This window comes from Euprymna scolopes, chromosome 13 (genome assembly GCF_053919585.1).
Source record: "Euprymna scolopes isolate OS-2025 chromosome 13, ASM5391958v1, whole genome shotgun sequence".
In the NCBI taxonomy this organism is placed as follows: Eukaryota; Metazoa; Mollusca; class Cephalopoda; order Sepiida; family Sepiolidae; genus Euprymna; species Euprymna scolopes.
The window spans coordinates 67,179,269-67,195,730 of NC_136494.1; the positions used below are offsets into that span (position 1 = coordinate 67,179,269).

The window sequence follows — 16,462 nt, forward strand, 5'->3', positions numbered from 1 at the left end:
TGAGCTCATGGTAGTCTAGGACGGGGCGGACCTTTTGTTTGGTCTCTTGTACGACGGCCATCAAAGGAATCAGCCCTCGCAGGGGGCGAAGCTCATCCTCTGGGTATGGAAGAAGCCAGCCATTGTCGATCCACGTTTGCAGTTCTTCTTCATACTGTTCCCTTAGCCACATGGGTGGGGGATATTCCGATAACCGGTTCCGCAAGGATATTGGTGGCTGATCGTTTGACTACTTCCAAGACGCCGTCCATGCATTGGTGTTTCTATCATACTCTGCATAAAAGTCAGGTTCGTCGAGAGTTATGGCAGCACAAACATGTTCCTCACATCGCGAGAACTGTACCTTGCCGGTTCTGTCCACAGTAATTCCACCCAGTTGTGTAATCAAGTCCATACCCAGGAGTAGGTCGTACCCGAGAAGCTCTCCCCCCACAACCAGGGCTCGCACGGCTACTGCAGGCCCATCGTTGATGCTTGCGCGGATAATGCTCACCCCACAAGAGGTTAGTGAACCTCCGCCTACAGTTAGTACCGGAATTCTCTCTGGTTTCCAAGTGGCACAGCATATCTTGCTTACGAGAGTCTGGGTGCACCCAGTGTCCACAAGCGCGAGGCGCTTGCTTCAATTAATGTGCATGCTTACAGTGGGTAGCGCTCTGCTCAATGACGATCTGGGGAGAAGACTGGCGCTGTAGCTTCTTCCCCTTGTCCGTTTCCCGGACAGGTGCGGGCCAGGTGTCCGCGTTTTTTCACTTGTAGCACTGCGGCCCGTCAAGTTTCCGAGTTGATTGACGTGACGAAAGACAATCATGAGCCAAATGGTTGGGTCCTCCACACTTATAGCAGGTTGTAGCAACGCCCAGGTCCTGCAATCCAACCTGTGATGGTTGTACAGCTGCCGCTTGGTCTATAGTGTTAGGGCTTTTTTTTAGTATTGCTCGTGCCCGCACCAATACTTCCAATATGTCCATCTCGTCCACTTGGGATGATGCACGGAGCAGATCGTCCACACTCTTAGGTAATCCTGCAACAAAGGCGTACACCAAGCCTTTGTCTGACATCCCTCCAAAAAGGACCGATAGCTTTTTTAGCTCAGCCAGATACACATCCACCGTTTCCCCGGGATGTAATTTTCGGGCCATGAATTCCTTCCATGCAGTAACTGGATCTAACGCAAATGCTGTAAAAAGGGCGCGCTTGATGCAGGCAAAATCTGTTTTCTTCTCATCAGCCAACTGCTGGTATACTGCATATGCTCCCCCAGTGAGGCGCATAGGGACCACGCATTCCATACGCTTCACCCCACTGAGCTGACATATTAATTCTGCTTTTTCCACCCATTCCTGCACTGAGTGATCAGTGCTACTGCCATCAAACAGGGGAATTAGCTTGGGGTCAAATCCTGACGTCATGCCGAAATAGCTTGTGTTCGTTACAACTCTACTTTCAAAAATATATACGCAAAAACAGATGGAGATAAGGAGTTTCTCGTTAAGGCAGAGGAGACATGGGGAGTTTAGGGATTTACATGTGCTGAATTTTCTAAGTATTTCCCATTTAATGGTTGGTGTAAGATTATTTTGGGTTAGATGTAGATAGTGGGTAGTTAGTGATGTTTTGTTAGGGTGGTTAGGGTTTGTGAAGGAGCATTTATGTACTCTGAATCTATCCTTAAATGAGGTGCCGGCCAGGCCAATATAGTATTTTTTGTCGTTTGGGGTTTCTTTAGGTACGATTGTAGCTTTATATACTACTTCTGTTTGTAGGCATTGTTGGTTAAGTGGGCATTCCGATTTGTTGCTGCAGTTGCACTTGTTCTTGTTGGTGTTGTTTGTATTTTCACCTTTGTATCTTTCTGTTATGTTTCTTGATTATTTGTTCTAGGTTCTCCGTGCAACTGTAGCTGAGTTTAATTATATTTTTGTTGAAGATTTTGTGTAGTACGTGGCTGGGCGGGAAGTGGTGGTTTATTAGTTGGAAAAATTTAGTGCCAAGCTTTGTTTTGATCATTGTATTGAAGGGGGGGTTGAACCAAATTATTTTCCTAGTTCTATTTCTCTCGTTTGAGGTATTGGGTGGATTAGATTTAATGTAATTAAAAGTGGTGTTTGGGTGACCACTTTCCTTAAGTGCATTTTCGCAGGAGGGTTTGAGTTTGTTAAAAATTTCGAGTTTGGAGGAATTTGTGCTAAGTCTTTTTTCGATAGATGTGGGGATGTGTTTAATTATATGTTTTGGGTCGTTTGATAGTGGGTGTATATAGAGTGGGTAAGTATTTGCTTTGGTGTAGGGTTCGTATGTGTTGCTTGAGAGGTTGAGAGTCATATCGAGAAAGTTGACGGTTTTTATGTTGGATTTGATGTCTAGTTATAAACAAAAACCAGGAAACCACCATAAACTGTAGGCATTACAAATCCCACCTCTTTAGCAACTATACACCTTTCTAAAACATCCCTTAGACAACACCACCTTAAATCCCCTAAATTATACACCGAATACAACCACCCACCACATACACCAAACTACTATGATATATACTCAACTAAACCCCCTTAACCAATTCCCCCTACACCCTACACCACCTTACCCCCTCTGCCTAAGAATCCCCCTAAATCCAACAAAATAACACATACCCCCAATCACCACCAACTCTAACCACTACATAACCTCATTCCACATAACCACCCAATAATCGGCATCAATTCCTCTCCTGCCCAACCCCAGCACACCCTACATGCAACCTCCACGACTTAACACGGAAATTGTTTACATTTAACTATGTGGATTTACACCTGCACAGGTAAGTACGCATGGAAATGTATAACTGACCGATGCCTTATGTACATAGACACATGCGCTAGAGTACGACACCCCAATATAGTCTTCCACCTAAACTGATCTATAATACCCTAAAAAACCAAACACCCCAACTTAGAACAATAACTACAGTACTTAATCCTCATATAAACTACCTCAAACTCCTCCCCAAAATCCATAAGTATGGCTACCTAGTATCACTATCCTAGGTACGTGTGCGTTTACTAATGCGTACGTAAGTATATGTGTGTGGAACATGTGCCCATATTTATTGCATGTCACGCTATATATCTGTAAGTATATGCGTGCGCTGATATCGGTGCGTAAGTGAAGGTGGGTGTGGATTTTTTCGGATGTATGTATGAGTGCATGCATGTGTGCCTATGTGTATGCATGTATGCATGTATATCTGTTTGCATGCATGCGTGTGGGGACGTGTATCTGTAGGTATGTATATGTATGAGGAGGTGTACGTCGGCGCTCCCGTGTACACCACATGAAACCATTAAAAACCTCCACTAAAGAAAAGTATTACGACTATGAGCCTGAGAATGAGTTTATGCTCATATCTATGTATAAGCATGTCTACATTTAACGTCTATACCAATTTTAATTCTATACCAATAACTGTCTGTATATCTGGGTAGTATGTATGCGTATATATGCATGTGTGCATCCATCTGTGGTCCTTGTGTACGTGGGGGTATCGATGTATATGTGTACGTACCTATGTACATGTGTGTATATATGATAGTATGTGCCCGCAACTTGCTATCCACGTACGTAGGAGCGTGCAGCTGTATATGTGTTCACGAAGATAAGTATCTGTATGTGCGCGTGTGCTTGTATATATGCGTGGGGATGTAAGTATGTCTGAATCATTATACGCATGTGGGCCAAATGTATACGCCTGCATGCGTGTATGAGTGTACATGTGTCTGTGTATGTGCGAATCCATGCTTACGCGCACGTACTCAATTTAACACCTTAAGGAAAATTTGGGGTTAGCGGGAGCAGCGCGGGTGCATATGCATACATGTACGCATATGTGCATGTGTTTACATGGCAAGGCGAAGATGCAAGTGTACATGTGAACGTCTCTTTAAGTATATGTGTGTGTGTATGTACGCATGTGTGTGCTCGCGCGTACGGCTGCAAGCTGACCCTCTCCAAGCACTTAATAACAAATAAAAAGCAAATGGATAAACCGAATCATAGCCCCCCCAACCTAAGCGAACACCCAACAGGTCAAGAAATACTTATCAAGAAATCATCCCACCAACGAGACGCCAACAGCCTAAACGTTAGGACTCGAATTTTAAAGTAACCCCTCCCTCCTACCCCCACATATCTACCTCCCCCTCCATATATCTCTATGCCCTCAGCCACACCAGATATGAATTTCCCAGACCCCCCATAACCACCTAATGTCCTTAAACTAAAAAACTAAAGCATTACCGACATACCAAGCACCCCCTCCCACCCTTCTCCCTTGTTCTGTTCTTCCTTTTCCGCTTTCCTCGCACCCCTTCCCTGACATCATTCACTCTTTCATACCACCATAAACGAACATTTCTCTAAAAGTCTGAGGAAGCTACATGACGGCCAAAAAACGGCCGTGCAGCCGAAACAATAATGTAACTTAACAGAAAAATACGGTAATAAAAAATAAAACGTATATATATATATATATATATATATATATATATATATATATTAAAATCCCCCTATTTGGGTAGAGCACTCTCGTAAATAATTCTCACTCACTACTAAATTGGCTGAAAAATGCGAAGCTCACGGTTTGTTTACATACAGGCGGTTTGAGCACTGTACAAGTAGCGGACGGATGTTTGTTTAAATAGACATTCATACGAGTTAATTGCGGGCGTCGCTTTCGTGGTCGAGAGGTAGAGCTGCCGACTGTCAACACGACAGTTGTAGGTTCGATCCTTGACTTGGGAGATGTGCTAGTTTAGCGGCAATGATGAGTTGTGATACAACGAAACAGGACTGTATGTCGCTGACTACGGATATATATATATATATGCTTTTGTTATTTTTATAAAATCAACAAAGTAACGAAGAAGAGAAAGAATTATAGTAAGGAGAAATGAAAGTTATTCAAAGTTCATGATTGCTATACAAAACGTTGATACGGAAAAGTTCTTATGGCTGTATGAAAATGCAAGTCGCTACGTTCGCCAATGCGTGCCAATCTTAAAGTTATAATAATCCAACGAGTCCTTTTAAACAATTGATAAAGACAACGATATTAAACAAGGAATAAAGAGACCTCCTTCAGAAACTTATTCCTTTCTAACGGTATATCCACGTGAATAATGTCCTCAGATGATCAACTTGAAAATACACAATGGCGTACCACTATCCGTTACTCCCTTCCCTTCTCTCGCTTTTTGCTTTATTCAATGAACGGGAAATCCACGACTCGTGAATAACAAACTTGTGTCGTTCTTTAGTGCGTCCAATCCATGACTCTCGAATGACGGTTTACGTCTTCCTTTAATTTGTCGAATCCACGAATCTCAAGTAATGATCTTATGTTGTAGTCTCTTCTCGTGGGGAGACAAATAACCAGTGGCAAATGTGCCCTCGATGCCTATTTTTTTCTTTCCAAGATAGCAAAGTCACTCATTTGCTCTGATTTTCATAGAGCGGCATTTGTTTCCTATTAATTCCTTTTTTTTTTACAAACGGAAGCTTGTTGAAGATAATCTCAACTTGATTTGATTTTAACAATTACTGTTAACTTGTGATGTTAGGCTGTGTAAGGTGTTAACTTTGGTCAAAATCGCATGTTTCTTCTTTCATCGGATTATTTTAGTCATCGATTATCGATACTTATCGAAGACATTCCGATAGAAAACCCATCTAAGAACACTTCCAGACACATAATATACCTTTTGTGAAATTTCATAAAAATCGGCCCGATCGTTTTCGAGTTCATACGGAACGAACTCTCTCATACACATACACACATAGGTGCACATAAGTGCACGCAAACGTCCCTTTTATGTAATAGTTGCTATATTAAACCAGTTATCTCCAATTTTCAGATTTTGTAATCATGCCCATATGTCTTTATTTTCTTTTAATGTATCGATAGGTGATTTTTCTTATGATGAGCTAAAGGCAGAATAAATTAAATGGAGTATATAATAATTAAATCAATGATTTTGCGCTATGAAACAGGTGCTGTCAAGAATCGCGCATGTCATTGTACTTAAAAGAATAACTTGTAAGATGGTCAACATCCTGAAATTTGAAATATAGAATTTTGTCATTTATTTGTTATATGCTCTGTAATTTTACTTTTACACAGGAATCACCACTTATCAAGACTTTGAAGCCGCTCGAGGATACGGGTTAATGGGCATAGTTAGTCAATGTGATTATAGCGTAGTACACATAAGTAGTGGGAATTTTGTAAACTTAGGGGGACGGTTCATCAAAAACTTGTTTACGTTGGACTTGAAGAGAATCAGATTGTCGTCAGCTAGAAAGCAGACAATCGGAAGAGAGTTTCACAGGCGTGCAGTTCTAAGAAAGAAGCTTTGCTCGTGGAATCTGCATTTAGGCTTAGGCACAGATAAAGAGTGTGGGTAATTATTGATAGAGGTTTTGGCTAGACGAGTGTTTTTCGTCAAAGTTTGGCAAAAAGGGACTATAGATTGGAGCTCAGCTTGCCATGAAAATAATCGTAAAGCAGAGACAAACTCGCAACGTCTCTTATGTGGGAAAGAGGTTGTAGGGAAGAGAAAAGGGCATTTCTCACTAAGCTACGAAGTCTATTTTGAACTATGTCAAAGCAGGATAAGCTGCTTCTAGCAGCTCTTGTCCAGATGTGGCAACAGTACTCCATCCTTGGCCGAACCTGGCTTTTATATAGGTAACGTATTGCATCAGGAGTGAGATATCTACTGGAGCGGTAAAAGGATCCCACCATCTTTCCAGCGACCTTGGTAATAGATTTGATATACGCGTTCCATTTCAGGTCAGGAATAAAAGCCAAGCCCAGAAGCTTGTCAAAACATGAAGCCCCCGAAGACGAGAGCCATTCATTTCAATTGATGTCAGATTGGCATCAGAGCGTAGATGGTGTAGAGATAGAATCTTGGTTTATAGCTGCATTAAAAGTAAGCAGTCACCCCTTTCCCCATTTTACCACATGCTCAAGATAAGAGGAGAGAGAATCAGAGAGAACTTGGTCGTTTACGGTCTTTGATGTGCTACCATAGATTGTAGTGTCGTCAGCATACACGTCTACGAATGATGTAAAGATGTGATTTGGAAGATCATTAATGAGGATCGCGAAGAGAATTGGGCCCAGGATGGACCCTTGACGGACTCCAGCATTAATACCGAGAGCTTCTGATTTCTGCCCATCAACCACTACTCTTATGAATCTATCAGATAGAAGTGATTTAATAATTAAGACATTTCCAGCTATACTGGAGATCTTGTGAATTAGACCTTTATGCCATACCCTATCAAAAGCCTTTGATATCTCAAGAGCAATTGCCCTAGAGAGGAAACTTCAGTCGAGAGATTCACTAATCCTATGATATATAACTGTAAGCACGTCTGCTGTAGATCTAGCAGAACGGAAATCATATTGCACGTCACTAAGAAGGTTGTTTTTGCTGAGATGGGTGATTACTTCTCTATTTAACACAACTTCCAGCAGTTTACTGTGGTGCACAGGAGACTTATTGGTCTGTACTGAGAGGGAGATGAGTGATCACTTAAATTCTTAAATACAGGTCATACTGATCAGATTTTCCAAGGTGTCAGGAAGCATTTCTTCTTAAGATAACGCTTAAATAACTTTGTAAGTATGGGCGCTTGTTCTGGTTGAAGCTTTTTGAGAACTATAATTAGAATGCCGTCAGGGCCAGTTGTTTTACTGGAATAAAGTTTTTGATTAGCTTGACAACATCACGTACAGATATTTGTATGTCGCATAGCGTGTTTTCAGATGCACGAGGAAATACTGGGGGTTGGCGTCCTGGCTATAAAGGGTAGAATTAGTTGCAAAGATCTTGGCAAAGGGTTTTGGTTTTGTCTGATGCTGACGAGATTACCTCAGATCCATTTATGATAGTTTGGATAGAGCACACACTTCTGTTCAGGATTCTGTTTGCTATTTGCCATAACTGGTGGGAACCAAGCCGCTGCTCAGCTAATTTGGTCTTGACGGACTGAACATACAACTCTCTCGCATTTTTATTATCTTTTTTACAGAGGTTGTTAGCGGACCTGAAGGTCTCAGTACATTTATTACGTTAGAAAGAAATTGAAAAAAAATGATTCCTGTGTGCGATGGCAGCAGCACAATCTTAAAAGAACTACGGCTGGCTGTTAGGTATGCTGAAACGTATGAAAAGGTCTGATACTGTAGAGGACATATCCTTTTTAAACATGGAACGCAGAGGTAGATCTGATATAAATGTGCGGAAGTTATCCCAGTCAGCCATGGAGTATTGATTTATTGTACGATGGAGAGGTACGTCTGAGGACCTATTACATTTCGTTTTTATCTTAACTGATACAACAGAGTGGTCGGAAGATCTCAATGGAGATAGAACGGAAGATGGACATAGCTCAGGGTAAGTTGCGATAAAAAGGTCTAGGAGACTTGCATACTGGTCGTCAGAGTCGGGGATACGGATGGGTTCATGAACAATCTGAGTGAGGTCATAAGCAATGGAGAATTCGTGACAAAACCTTCCCTCGTCATCGGTCTTGATTGAGTGGTTTAACCATTCCACATTGTGAACATTGAAGTCTCCACAGACGTGAATGTTTGCTGAGGGGTACTCAGACAGGACGTGGTCAATTTTTTCAGAAATGCTTTTAAAGATAGTAACTCCACTGTTGTGGGGGGCGATAGAGTGCAAATATGAACGCGGTAATATGAGCAAGTGCAACTCGGAAGCACATACAGGGTAAATTAGGATATTCTCTGGAGATGTCCCTACCACATGGAAAATCGTCTTTAATGTAGGCGCATACTCTATGCCAATGGCGATCTTGGGGGTAAGGTTTAGAGGTTAAGTTAGAGTATCTTTTAATTACGAACTCATCTAGGGAAGAAGTCGGTCCAATGTCAGTGTCGCTTAGGAATAAATGGTCAGGTTTAGTCTCCTGTAATAGAATTTGAATCTCTGGAATATTGGAACGTAGACCCCTGATGTTGGAAAAGGAGACATGGTAGTGGGGGGGGGCGGGTCTACGTTGGAAGTTGGTGATCTGGGGTTGATTGAGTATTTTTTCTGGAAACCATTCATCATTGGGATTTGGGATTTATGGAACAGGTCGACAGACTTGCTTAGAGCAGGACAGAGAGGGAGATTAAGAGAAAGGAAAATGAAGAGTTTTAATTACATTGAGCTTCATAAATTAAAGGATTGGTATAAATAAAAGGTAAAATATAAAATTGAAAAACATATTTCCATCAATCAATCAATCAATCAATCAATATATATATATATAAATATATATATATATATATATATATATATATATATTCGTTGCGTCTCTCCTACGTATATCTTGCCACAATCAAGGCACGGTATGGTATAAATTCCGGCTTGTGTTAATGGTTTATTATTGTTAGTTTTAGATTTCCGAGTTAAATCTTTTATCGTTAGGGAGATTTTCTGTACTATTTGAAAGCCGATTTTGTTAAGGTTTTTATAAATGTTATTATTTTTATCGTTAGTGGCAACAATTAGTCTTCTATTTAGTTAGGTTTTCTTAGGGATGGTTTTGATCTCGGTTTTGATAGATTTCTAAGGCTTTTTTTTAGCGTTAAGTAGAAAGTATTGGGGATATTTTAAGTTCTTCAATGTAACGACGATAAAATCATTATCGCACCTGTAGACAAAGGTGGCGGTCTTGTAATTATGGAAACAACAGAATACAAGAATAAAATATTTCAACACTTGCGAGATAAAAATACATACGAAGAAACTAATTCCGGTACAATACAAATAGAAACTGATAAGTTCAACAAAATGTATAAGAAATTAATAAACAATAATAAAAACTAGTCTGCCTACATAGAACACCACCCTATAATTTCAACCTTAACAAAATCGTCTTTCAAATAGTACAGAAAACCTCCCTAACGATAAAAGATTTAACTCGGAAATCTAAAACTAACGATAATAAACCATCAACACAAGCCGGAATTTATAGCATTCCGTGCCTTGATTGTGGCAAGATATACGTAGGAGAGACGCAGAGAAACCTTGCTAAAAGATTATAAGAACACAAAAGAGATATAAAGAATAACCATATACTTAATGCTCTTTTCGGTCACATGATGGAAAATGGCCATCATTTCGATTTCGAAAATGCGAGCCTCCTAAATCATATACATAGTAGGTCACACGCCGTCTGTTGGAATCTGCTCTTATCTCTAACTCTACTAAAACTATCAAACAGAGAAATTGATTTTTTAATATTTCTTTCCACTTATCTAAAATAATATTGCACGAAAATTATCTAGACACTGGTTAATAAATATATATTTGTTCTTTTTTTTCTGTATATTTGTATAATAGTTTTATTTGCATACACTCCCCAAGTATATATAAAACTAAAAATATCGACCCTCTCGTCAGTGACCACAATTCTTGAAAGAGCTCGCATAATTCGGGCGAAATGTCGAGCCTCCGGTCTTCCGCTTCCTTTTCACATCATAACGTCAGATTGTATCCATTTTAAAATTCATATATATATATATATATATATATATATATATATATATATATATATATATATGAATCACCGGAACAACACGTAAATTCTCTTTTCGTCATAACACCAAAATGAAGAAAAAGAAAAGAAAATTCACGAACCAGACTTTCGACCCTGATGACGCTATGTATTAGCGAAATAAAAATGATTTTGTCATTTTATTCGACACTTCAAAGTTTTCAAATTCCTATTTAAATATATATATATATATATATATATATATATATATATATATATATATATATATATATATATATATATATATATATATATATTGAATGGGCAACGCCGGTACACAGGTCCTGGTAGTATATTATATTATACATTGTGTAATAAAAAAAAAGGAAAATGCTTTGCCAACTAAATGTGACCAATTAAAGAAATATGGTAAACCGGTTTCCTTACAAAGATAGAGGTTTTAATATTCATAGACCTTAGAGTAAAAAATCGACTATGATTGATGGAAGTAGATTCTGAAAGATCGTAATTAACTTCTAGTTGGATAATTTATAAGTCGAGCCGCGGTTGAGATTATTCATTTGTTTATGTTAAAGAATGATAAACCGTCTACATGATGGTAATAACCAGACCACATATTGACGTCCGTTCGATACCGACAAAATCATAGCAAAGAGGTTGTGTAATGTATTATGTTTATTTGTATCTACACCATTCAATCCTATTTATCGATCATTAAAAAGTTTTCTAAACAACTGCTAGACGACTGGATTTTAATGTGAGGTAAAGGTTTAGTTTAATTTAGTTGTATGCAAACAGGTAATAACAGCAACCATCCAGTTTTTTTCTGAAATTTTGACAAAATGTATTTGACACCAATGAATATATATTTCACAAATTACAATTCCTCTTGTGCATTAAAAAAGGAGTTTATGGGGGCATCAAATAGGCACAGCCTCCAGTTTGAAAATTCAGAGATTTCGGATTTAGACTGAATTTAGTCCATAGCAATTAGAAACAAGTAAAACAAAATTCCCTGAATCTATCTTTAATCTCCGGACCCTTTAAGCTTAAACCTTAAATCTGAGACATTTTGTAGAATAAAAGTCATGTAATGGAGGTTTATAAAAATTGGGGTAGAGATCTTTGTTAGAGGTTTTCAAATAGCTTATATCTAGAAGTATTTCCGGTTTGTTTTATACGTTAACGACATAACAGCGTAATCGGTTTTATTTTAGAATTTTTCTGTTTACTTCATTATTTTTGAAGCGTGAAGAAGATTCAACAAAGAATTAAAAGTACTCGCGATCCATTTAATAATGATTTCGAAGTTGAAACCAAAACATTATTAGAAAAATTGGAAAAAAAATCCAACGATACAATTAAACATATTTGCACAAAGAAAGGAATGCTGTCTGAACACACACACACACACACACACACACACACACACACACACACACACACACACACACACACACACAGGTATATTCGCATTTACATCTCTCTCTTTTCTCTCTTCCTCCCTCTCTCTTTTATTATATATATATATATATATATATATATATATATATATATATATATATTGATAAAAAATGAAAATATAACAGCATTTATTTAAAATTCAGGCGATAATTACATGAAAAATATTAAAAAATACGAGCAAGGAGACCCAACATTGTCCAGGAGTGAATGAGGATCAACGAATATTTTATTGTCATCAAATCAAAATCGGTGAAATCGCTTATTTTTCGATCTAATCGATTGATTGTCTGCTTTAGTCAGGGACCCACCAATGTACTGGAAGGAAGCCTCACAGGCCTCTTCGCAGTGATTTAGTCAACAATATACTTGTGGCACAATTACGTAGCCCCTTTTGAGGAAACTGGGGGCTTCTACATTAATAAACCTTGTGCCTTACTTGGTCTGTACTTGTGAGGTGCAGATGTGTTAAGCAGGTGTGATTTTGAAAATGTTGAACTATGACTCTAGCCAAGAATGCCAGTTTGTTTATGATATTGAACCAAGGCAAAACGATATAAGACCTTAGAATTTAAAAGGTCAAACCCGAAAGAACTCATGGATACAAAAGCAAAACAATATTTAAACGTTATGTATGAATGCCCCCCTCTCTCTCTCTTTCTCTATTTCTCTCTTTCACTCCCCTTATCTCTCTTTCTTCATTGAAAGAGAGAATTAAATATAATTATATTGTCTTAAACAGTTGACGCTTACATTCTAGGGTCGGCGGACGCGACATAGCATGCGTCTGGTTTCAACTGGTCTTTATAAAAATATGCTCCTCATTGTTAAATTTTAAATAAATTATATTTTTATAAAAATGCATTTGTTCTCTATTTTTGTATAAGCATTAAATTCCAGCATGCCATTAATGCCGATGATGGATAGATACCTGTAACGTCGTAATGAAGACAAGAAGCGACCCATGCCAGCCAGTTATAGCCAACGACATCTTGACCTGTTGTGTTCTTGTTTCAATGTGCTATCGTTTCGACATCGTTGGATATCGTGTCTAGCACCCAGGGAGCTGCTTGCGCTCCCAGGACGTTCCTCAACTAAGTAACTCTCCCCGTGAAGCGATAGTGTCATATACTATAGTCTACATTGCGCTGTAGAGAATCTACTGTTGATTTTATAAAATTATATTCATATAATTGTTTGAATCAAAGCTGAAAATGCAAACGTCAGGTATCAGGATTCCATTATGCTCTAAACAAAAACATTTACTTCGAACGCAGCCATATCTTATCAATATACTGATGATTTTTATATGCCGGGCATTTCTGCATATGCGGTCATAAAATTTTCAATTTTTTGTGATGTTAGATTGTATTTGTGAAAATCGAACGCTTCCTTCTTTAATGGATGTTTTCGATTATCGATTTTCGATAGTTATCAAAGGAATCCCGAAAGAAAACCAATCTAAGACACTCTCACACAATAAAGTACATTTGTGTGAAAGGAACGAACTCTTACACACAGTGCCTTTTATCTCATAAGCATTCAACTGTATTTTAAAAGCTCATTATTTTTAATAATTAAAAATATCAAGATACTAGAAGGCCGCCCGAAATTGCCTGGTCGTAAAATACGCTTAGATATATTTTGGTTAATGCAGATTTCGTATTTATTATTATATTATATTAGACCCAAAATGTAGTAATGATATAAAAAGTAATAAAAAAATGACTCGTGCGCCACACCTGATAATCGAAACCAAAACGTTTACCTTACGATTTACTTTTTCTTTTGGCGTAAATGACTGAGCTATGAAGACATGTATCCCGCAAGGCTAAAAATAAGATACCAACCAATAGCTATTACGTTATGCATGCATATTCGTAATGCTGTCGTCCGACCTTCACCTAACAAATTTCATTTTTTTTTTCATTTTCACACTTTTGCACCGATTTTCACCGGCTAAAACCCAAATATAAACATTCGCATGGGTTCGAATATCCCATATATTAAGTTTCATGTCTCTAGACCATAAACTGACGGAAGAGTTTGGAAGGTAAAATATTTTAAGCATATATATATATATATATATATATATGCATACAATAATATATATATAGAAAAAGGTTTGTGTTTACTATAACCTTTTCACGCAAATATTACGCAAGTATAAATCATGTAGAATATCTACGTGCATATAATTACACGGAACAGTTAACTAAAGATGATCATCCCTATCAGAAAATCGAAAAAACAAACAAAAACTAATAAGAAATCAATTAAAATGAATGTTTAAAAGAATAGGCAAATTAGCTAGATCTTTTGAAGATTAATCCAATGCCACGACCCATATATAACAAAATTGTATTTTCTTTTTAAATAAATAGAAAGAAGGGGTTTTTAATATGAATATCAATATTAAGAAAAAAACTAAAATATATAGTAGTATGTATATATATATATATATTTAAAGTTTGTTTTTGAAATATGGTTACTTTCAATGTATACCGTTTTCGTTTAACGAGTCTAGATTGTTATTTTAAAACCAGTCTCCGTTGATTTTAAGTTAAGCTCAATGTATCTATTTAATAGGCGCAGAGCATATATAGTGTAAAATTTTGTTGAAAATTCAAAGACCCACGTTTTCTTTTTATAACCTTCGTTTATTTCCTGGATTTTTTTCATTACAGATGTTTCATTAATGGGCCGGCAATTTTACGATTTATGTGTCTATAAAAATATCCTGTCCCAACCAACTTCTTGACAAAAATGATGAAGACATAAAAAGGTATTTATTTAAAATTCTGACGAAAATTAGATTAAATATATATTAATACTAGCGAAGAGACCCAACATTTTCCAGCATTGAATAAGGATCAACAAATGTTCCACATTTTCAATACTTTTTAATCGGAATCGGTGAAATCGCCAATTTTCAATCTAATCGATTGATTGTCTAATCGATTGATTGTAAGGGACCCACCGAGATACCCGGAGGAAGCCTCACGGACCTACTCGCACTGACTTAGTCAACAATATATTATAATCTATATTGCACTGTAGAGAAATATCGTTGATTTTAAAAAATATATTCATATAATTGCTTGAATTAAAGCTTAAAATGCAAACGTAAGGTATCATGGTTCCATTGTGCTCTAAACAGAAACATTCATTTCAAATGCAGCCATATCTTATAAAACAACTTAAGATTTTACACGCCGCGCATTTCTGCTTGTGCGCTGATAGAATGTTAAATTTTTGTTAGTTTATATAAAGATCTTAACTTTTGCCAAAATCGGTCGGTCTGTCCGTAACACTTTTGTGCTTGGCCTTTTTTGTTAAAATCAAAAGTATGCTGTTAATAGATACTGTTCTTAGCTTTTTAAGTTTTTCTTGGCCTTTTGGCCAAGTTCAAAGTGTATTTTTTCACGCCCTCGACACAAATGTATTATCGTATCATCATTGTTATCTTTTTTTGTTTTTACACGGAAATAAAAAAATGTTTTAAACAATTGGGTGCCAAGTAGGACTTCCCAAGTACGAAAGGGCGAATGCGGTATTATTGTGAAAGAAGATTCTAGATAAGAGAAACTTTCGTTTAGTTCTAGAGTGACAAGGATGACCAACGACCCCCACTGCCCCCCTTTTGAGTTGGCCTTGTGCCTAAGTTTTTTGTTCATGTTCTTTTTGCCTGAATAAAAGATTTAATATCTCAAAGTGTAGTATCTGTTCCAACAGATACTGCAAACAAAGACCATATGTTGGGGTAGCCCCGACATATAAGACCTTAGTCAATGTAGGGGCAATCCTGCATACCAATTGTCACTATCCAGCTCCCCTACTCCCCGGGGAATTGGTCCCCATTTCCCCTTCACTCCTCACATTAAAATTCGGCCTTGTGCCTAATTTGCTCGGTGGGGAGCAAATAAATACATCTTATCTTGGCCTTTTGGCCAAGATCAAAGTGTAGTATTTGTTCTTACTACATACTGTACTTATGTTTGTAACTTTTCCTTGGCCACATAGCTAAGATTAAAGTGTAGTATCTGTTCTTAATAGATGCTGTATTTACATTTGTAACTTTTCCTTGGCCACATGGCTAAGATCAAAGTGTAGTATCTGTTCCGGCAGATACTGCACTTAAGATAATTTGTACCAGTCAATGGAGGGGAAACCCTCTATACTGGGACAATTATTATTTTTGGTAACCAGAGTGACCCCTTTTAGGGGAGCTGGTTTTTACCTCACATTAAAAACGGCCTTGTGCCTAATTTGCTCAGTGGGGGAGCAAATAAATACCATCTGTTCCGGCAGATACTGCACTTAAGATAATTTGTACCAGTCAATGGAGGGGAAACCCTCTATACTGGGACAATTATTATTTTTGGTAACCAGAGTGCCCCCTTTTTGCCTACTTTTAGGG

The 16,462-nt window shown here is 37.8% G+C and overlaps 1 pseudogene; it reads left to right on the plus strand.

The window, feature by feature from the left end:
* Positions 1-15,972: 15,972 nt before the first annotated feature.
* On the plus strand, positions 15,973-16,116 carry LOC145292555 (U2 spliceosomal RNA; annotated as a pseudogene).
* The last annotated feature ends 346 nt before the right edge of the window (positions 16,117-16,462 follow it).